The sequence below is a fragment of the Nematolebias whitei genome, chromosome 11 (assembly GCF_014905685.2).
Source record: "Nematolebias whitei isolate Nwh7 chromosome 11, NemWhi1, whole genome shotgun sequence".
Classification (NCBI taxonomy): Eukaryota; Metazoa; Chordata; class Actinopteri; order Cyprinodontiformes; family Rivulidae; genus Nematolebias; species Nematolebias whitei.
In genome coordinates this window covers 15,939,373-15,945,888 of record NC_056508.1, presented here as the reverse complement: position 1 = coordinate 15,945,888, position 6,516 = coordinate 15,939,373, and the positions used below count along the sequence as shown (strand labels likewise).

At 41.7% G+C, this 6,516-nt stretch overlaps 1 protein-coding gene and 1 long non-coding RNA gene across 2 annotated transcripts in view; both read left to right on the top strand.

The window, feature by feature from the left end:
• The window catches only part of LOC119416737 (oxysterol-binding protein-related protein 2), a gene marked incomplete at its 5' end in the record, with an annotated part of 57,863 nt that overhangs the window by 21,394 nt on the left and 29,953 nt on the right, over positions 1-6,516 (top strand).
• LOC119416738 lies at positions 5,344-6,031 on the top strand. Its single transcript, XR_005187116.1, has 3 exons — positions 5,344-5,432; positions 5,715-5,854; positions 5,928-6,031. It is a non-coding gene; the product is annotated as an uncharacterized LOC119416738 (long non-coding RNA).

Here is a 6,516-nt window from a genome sequence, read left to right as displayed (position 1 = left end):
ATATCATATAATTATGATATCATATAATTATGATATCATATAATTATGATATGTATGATATCCATGGTTGGCAGCAACCAGAGCACCATAAAGAGAGAGTCCCGACACTCCCATAGACTCCCATAGAAAGAATGGAATGCGGAAGTCACGTGGGTCACGCAGCGGTAAATAGTTCCAAACAGCAGCGGTTCAGCATTGAACGTAGTTCATTCTCCGTGTTTTTCCGGTAAGTTGATGAAAATACGACACCTTTTCTCCATTGTGAAGCGTTATCTGACTGTTCTGTACCACAATTTATCAACATTAATACTTCATGTCTCCAGTTTTAGTTAATGAAACATGTTAAATTACTAGTTGTGTTTTAACTGCAGCTGCTCTGCAACATGACGGTTTAAACGGGTCTATTTCTAATTCAGCGTTTTAAAATATCTATTACTGCTTAAAGTTTGAAAGGTGGTCTTTTTTAAATTCATGGTAATTACAGTTACTGAACTCAACTAGAAAATATTTGGCCTTTTTTTTCTGAGATTCATTCAACCTTTATTTCTACAGGTAAATCCCATTGAGCCTCCAGGACTCATTTACAAGAGAGACCTGATTTAACAAAGAATGATGACAACATGACAACAAGATTGATGTAATTTAGTTCAAGTTATAGATCATTTGTCAAAGACTGCAGCATAAATTGTGACATTATCATTAAAGAAAAACGTGATTGTGGAGATGAGTCAAGTTTAGTGTTTGGTAATCATGGATCAAGTTGAGATGAGACTCTTTCAAGACAGAACAAGAAATAAGAATTATTACAAGAATATATCAGCATCAATAAACTGTAGAACAGTAACAAAACAACTTATTAAACTATCACAGGTACATTGAGATGGAGCTGGAAGTTATTCTTCATGCCAGTTGTCTTCATCTGATCTTTTGTAAAAATATGTCCATTTATTTTCCATTAACATTTTTCTTCACAGGACTGAGTTAATTTTCTTGTCTGTGAGTTTCTTCTGTCCTGCTTATGTATTTTTTGTGTTCTAATTGTTCCTCAGGTTGTTCATCTCTGTTCCCTGACTGCCTGTTGATCCATCCTCCTGGTCCTGTTGATCCTGGATCATCAGATCCTGACTTGTCCCCGTCCTCTGAGGACACATTTTCATCTTTCCCTCATCTCATTCGCCTCATTTCTGTTTCTTCCTCAGTCTCTGAAATTACAACGTTACTGTTAGCATGAAGATTATTGTTCAATAAAAAATATGACATGTCTTACTGTAACACTGTTCGTACCAAAGTTGAGAGCTGGAGAGCTGGTGCAAAGAGAATAACCTTCACATCAATGTGAAGAACACAAAGGAGATGACTGTGGACTTCAGAAGGAGCAAAAACATCTACACCCCCCTGAACATAAGAGGATCTGCGGTGGAAGTGGTCTCCAGCTACAAGTACTTGGGTGTACACATGAATGACAACCTCAGCTGGAGCAACAACACCACCAGCCTGATCAAGAAAGCTCATCAGAGACTCTACTTCCTCAGACGGCTGAGGCGAGCTGGTCTGGGAAGCTCAGTCCTCACCTCCTTCTACAGGTGTGCAGTGGAGAGCATCCTGTGCTCCAGCATCAACGTGTGGCATGGAGGCTGCACAGCTGCAGAAAGAAAAGCTTTGCAGAGAGTGGTGAAGGCTGCACAGAAATCTGTTGGAATCAGCCTCCCCACCATCACAGACATCTACAACTCCAGATGCAGGAAGAGGGCCACCTGCATCATGAAGGACCCCACCCACCCAGCACACACACTTTTTGCCCCACTCCCCTCAGGAAGGAGGTTAAGGAGCATTAAGTGTAGAACCACTAGACTGAGGAACAGCTTCTACCCTGAGGCTGTTAGACTCATGAATCTCTAACCAGAATAATCACTGTGAAAAACCATATCATGTTGCTGCTGATCTGTTTCATGTTGCTGCTGATCTGTTTCAATGTTGATGTGTTCATGCGTGCTCATCTACTCACACAGACTCATGTTCATGTTTGTGCTGATGTTCAATGTTTTATGTTGAGTGCTTAGTGTATATTTAGTTGATGTTTTTCTTAGTTCATATCTTAGATGTTATTACTGTTTTTCTTATACATTTTATTGTTGGATGTAACTGGGACCCTGTGTACATAATTTCGCTCCACCACATGTACCACATGAGGTGCGAATGACAATAAAGAAACTCTGACTCTGACAAGCAGATCCAAAAGCCAAGCCGATACAAATAAAGGACAAGATACAGTTGTGACACACCGAGCAATACAGCACAGCAGATAAGAGCGTCTTTACAGTGGGCAGAGCAGTGAGTGCAGCGTGAGCAGTTGGAGGTGTGGGTAAAGGGTGAGCAGTGTTCACAGCGTCAAACCCGTTGAAGAACTGGTTTAACTCTTTGGCCTCCTGTTGTTCTCCTTCCATCACTGCTGCAGACTTTTTTTGACCAGCGATGCCTCTCATCCTGTTCCAGACCTCATCGGTATTGTTTAGAGCAAGTTTGCCCTCCAGTTTCCTTCTGTACTGCTCCTTGTAGGGGAACACCACCTCAGAAAAAGAACACCTCATCTCAGAAAACAGTTCAGTTCAGCTCAGCTTAAACAGAAAAAGAGTTCACCTCATCTCAAAACAAACATCATTCATGTGTTTTGTGGTTGAAACTGTTAAAATAAGATGCATTTATTCCCTTGGGAACAAACAGATTTTATTTTACAGGTGTTAAACTCAGTTTACAAACTCCTTAGTTGACACTAATCTAATGTAATAAAAACTGTCACTGTGTTAACTTCACTGCCAATATGAACTCATTTCCCACGAAACGGACAGATCGTCTTGAGAGCTTGTGGTTAAACTGACCTCGAAGTGAAACACCTGCCGAGACTTCAACTTTTATCAGAAAGGAGTACTACTCCCAGTATGGTTTCCCATGCAGATTAAGGTATAAAACGGGCCTTCGTTTTAAATGACGTTCTCTTTCAGGAGTTGAACAGCGACACCTGTTGGATGAACATTGCATGTTATTTCCACAGCTTCAGAACTGAATGTTTGTTACTGAAAATATCTGTCTAAAGTAACCTCTCTTTAAGATAATCATTTTTGTCTTAGTTGTCTCTTTTGAAAGAGCAACTTTAAAAAAGCAAACAGAGAAAATGGACTGTGATTTTCTTTAAAACATGACAGAGTCATGAACCATCCCTCTTTCAAGGGGAGGTTCCTAAATCAATCTGTAACACACAGACAGACAGTTAATTCACTTAATTTCGTACTCGACTTCATCCACTTCACCGCTCTTTCTACATCAACGAACTTCGAGTAAACTTCACAGAATAAACTTCCTCCTAGTGAGATGTTTTGGGAAGGAAGAGAACCAGAAGCAGAACCTGGCATTAACTTGAAACTTGAACCAGAACATCACGCCGCAGAGTGGTAAATCCCAGCTGACTCCCATATGGACCCTCGTCCCTCCAAGATAATAAAAAATAAAAAGACACAATAAAAAACTGAAAAGTGGGGCATGCAATATTATTGGGCCCCCTTGCGTTAATACTTTGTAGCGCCGCCTTTTGCTGCAGTTCCAGCTGCAAGTCTCTTGGGGTTTGTCTCTATCAGTTTTGCACATGAGACTGAAATTCTTGCCCATTCTTCTTTGCAAAACAGCTCGAGCTCAGTGAGGTTGGATGAAGAGTGTTTGTGAACAGCAGAGTCTTCAGCTCTTTCCACAGATTCTCGATTGGATTCAGGTCTGGACTTTGACTTGGCCATTCCAACACCTGGATACGTTTATTTGCGAACCATTCCATTGTAGATGTGTCTTTATGTTTTGGATCATTGTCTTGTTGGAAGATAAATCTCCGTCCCAGTCTCAGGTCTCTTGCAGACTCAAACAGGTTTTCTTCCAGAATGGTCCTGTATTTGGCCCCATCCATCTTCCCATCAATTCTGACCATCTTCCCTGTCCGAAAAGCAGGCCCAAACCATGATGCTGCCACCACCATGTTTGACAGTGGGGATGGTGTGTTCAGGGTGATGAGCTGTGTTGCTTTTACGCCAAACATATTGTTTTGCATTGTGGCCAAACAGTTGGATTTTGGTTTCATGTGACCAGAGCACCTTCTTCCACATGTTTGGTGTCTCCCAGGTGCTTGTGACAAACTTTAAACAACACTTTTTATGGATATCTTTGAGAAATGGCTTTCTTCTTGCCACTCTTCCATAAAGGCCAGATTTGTGCAGTGTACGACTGATTGTTGTCCTATGGACAGACTCTCCCACCTCAGCTGTAGATCTCTGCAGTTCATCCAGAGTGATCATGGGCCTCTTGGCTGCATCTCTGATCAGTCTTCTCCTTGTTCGAGATGAAAGTTTAGAGGGACGGCCGGGTCTTGGTAGATTTGCAGTGGTCTGATATTCCTTCCATTTCAATATGATTGCTTGCACAGTGCTCCTTGGGATGTTTAAAGCTTGGGAAATCTTTTTGTATCCAAATCCGGCTTTAAACTTCTCCACAACAGTATCTCGGACCTGCCTGGTGTTTTCCTTGGTCTTCATCATGCTCTCTGCGCTTTGAACAGAACCCTGAGACTATCACAGAGCAGGCGCATTTATACGGCGACTTGATTACACACAGGTGGATTCTATTTATCATCATCAGTCATTTGGGACAACATTGGATCATTCATAGATCCTCACTGTTGGGCTTCACCTTGACACTCAGACAATAATTCTGAGTGCCACAATGCCAGACAGGACAAGCGGGGTGGGACAGAAAGAGAGAGAGAAGGCCCTTTTGCTAAATTCAGTCCATATTGAGGGTATACTGCAGGTAATGATGTCTTGAGAGAGCACGCTGTAGTTGCACTGACGACAAAGTGACATGTAGGAGATAGGCAACAGTACTGATTGAAAGATGAAAATGTACCAGTGGAAGAGTCTGCGTGAAGTTAATGATGACCAAGTGACCAATGAATTCAGAGTGCAGTGACGAGTATGGTAGTTACAGCCAGTTATGAATTTTAGTGCACCGTGATAAACAGCATCCAACATTTGCAAAGTGCTTGCAGGAGCGTTCATATAAATGTCACCATAGTCAAGTATAAACACATGAGCTTGCCTATATATAAACAAAGTTAAACTTGATAAAATACAAGAAAAAGAAAGTGATTTATATCTTCCTAATAATATGCTCCAGATTAAACAATTTCATTCCAACCAGCCTGAGGTCACACTTGAAAATAGCTGCTGGATTAAAGTCCCACTCTACCTTCCATTTCCGGTCTCACATTGGCTGCGAGCTGATTGGCTGACGGAGCTGTCAATCACGGTGTCCTTGCCGCCCACTTCCGCTAGGTTCCAGAGTCATAACAGTCTTCGGTTGTTTCTGTTATCCGAGGTTAAATTGACATTAATTCGCAGGTATATTTGATGTAATTGTGTGCACTTGGGTTCGCCGGTGTGCGTGTTTGTCTGTCAGTGGGTGTGCCGGTGTTATTTGTTAATCTATGTTTCGGTTCACGGATTTTATCACAGCAGCAACGATGCTAACAGCTAGTTAGCCTGTGAGACAGGAGAGAGCTGAGAGTTTCTTTGAGTGACAGCAAGCTGCTGTTTTAGTCATAACACGAGCTGGTGTTGTTTAAGGTTTACCCAGGTAAAAAGGTGGTATTTGCTTGGTGTAACCGCTTGTTTTTGCTATAGCAGGCGGGTGTTCAGCTGTGATGCTAGGAGAGAAGGCTGGTCGATGTTGCTGGAAACACCATGACTGCTGCTGAGTAACATCTAGTTACTTCTTCTGCTCAGGATGAACAGCGAGGAGGAGTTTTACGACGCAGAGACAGGTGAGACACACACCTCACATGGCTTCTCATGTGTTTCAGTAAACTTATGTTTGTGTTTTGTCCGGGTGATCAGGACTTGAGTCTGATGATTCCTGTGAGGTCAGCTTCAAGGATGCCCTGGTGTTTGACAACAAACAGGAGACTGATGGCTGCACTCAGGAGAATGGCGTGTGGGAGCACAGGTGAGGAGCCATGCTCCACCACACCCTAACACTCCTGTAATGATAAGTTCAAGTAGGTTTTATTGTCATTTCGTCACATGTGGTACTGATACATGAGGTGACATTAAATTATGTACACAGTGTCCCAGTTACATCCAACAATAGCCAAAATATAAACTGTAAAAAGAAAGAGTAATAAGGATCTAAGATATAAACATAAGAAATATGCTAAACATTAATAGTGCAAAAAATACACTGAACAACAGCAGCAAGAACATGAGTCTGTGTGAGTAGATGAGTAGAGAATAGAGAATAATTAGAGAATAAAGAGTACAGAATAGTAGAGAATAAACATGTCCTATCACACCCTAACACACTCCTGTAATGACCTGTAATCATAAACATGTTCTATCACACCCTAACACACTCCTGTAATGACCTGTAATCATAAACATGTTCTATCACAACCTAACACACTCCTGTAATCATAAACATGTTCTA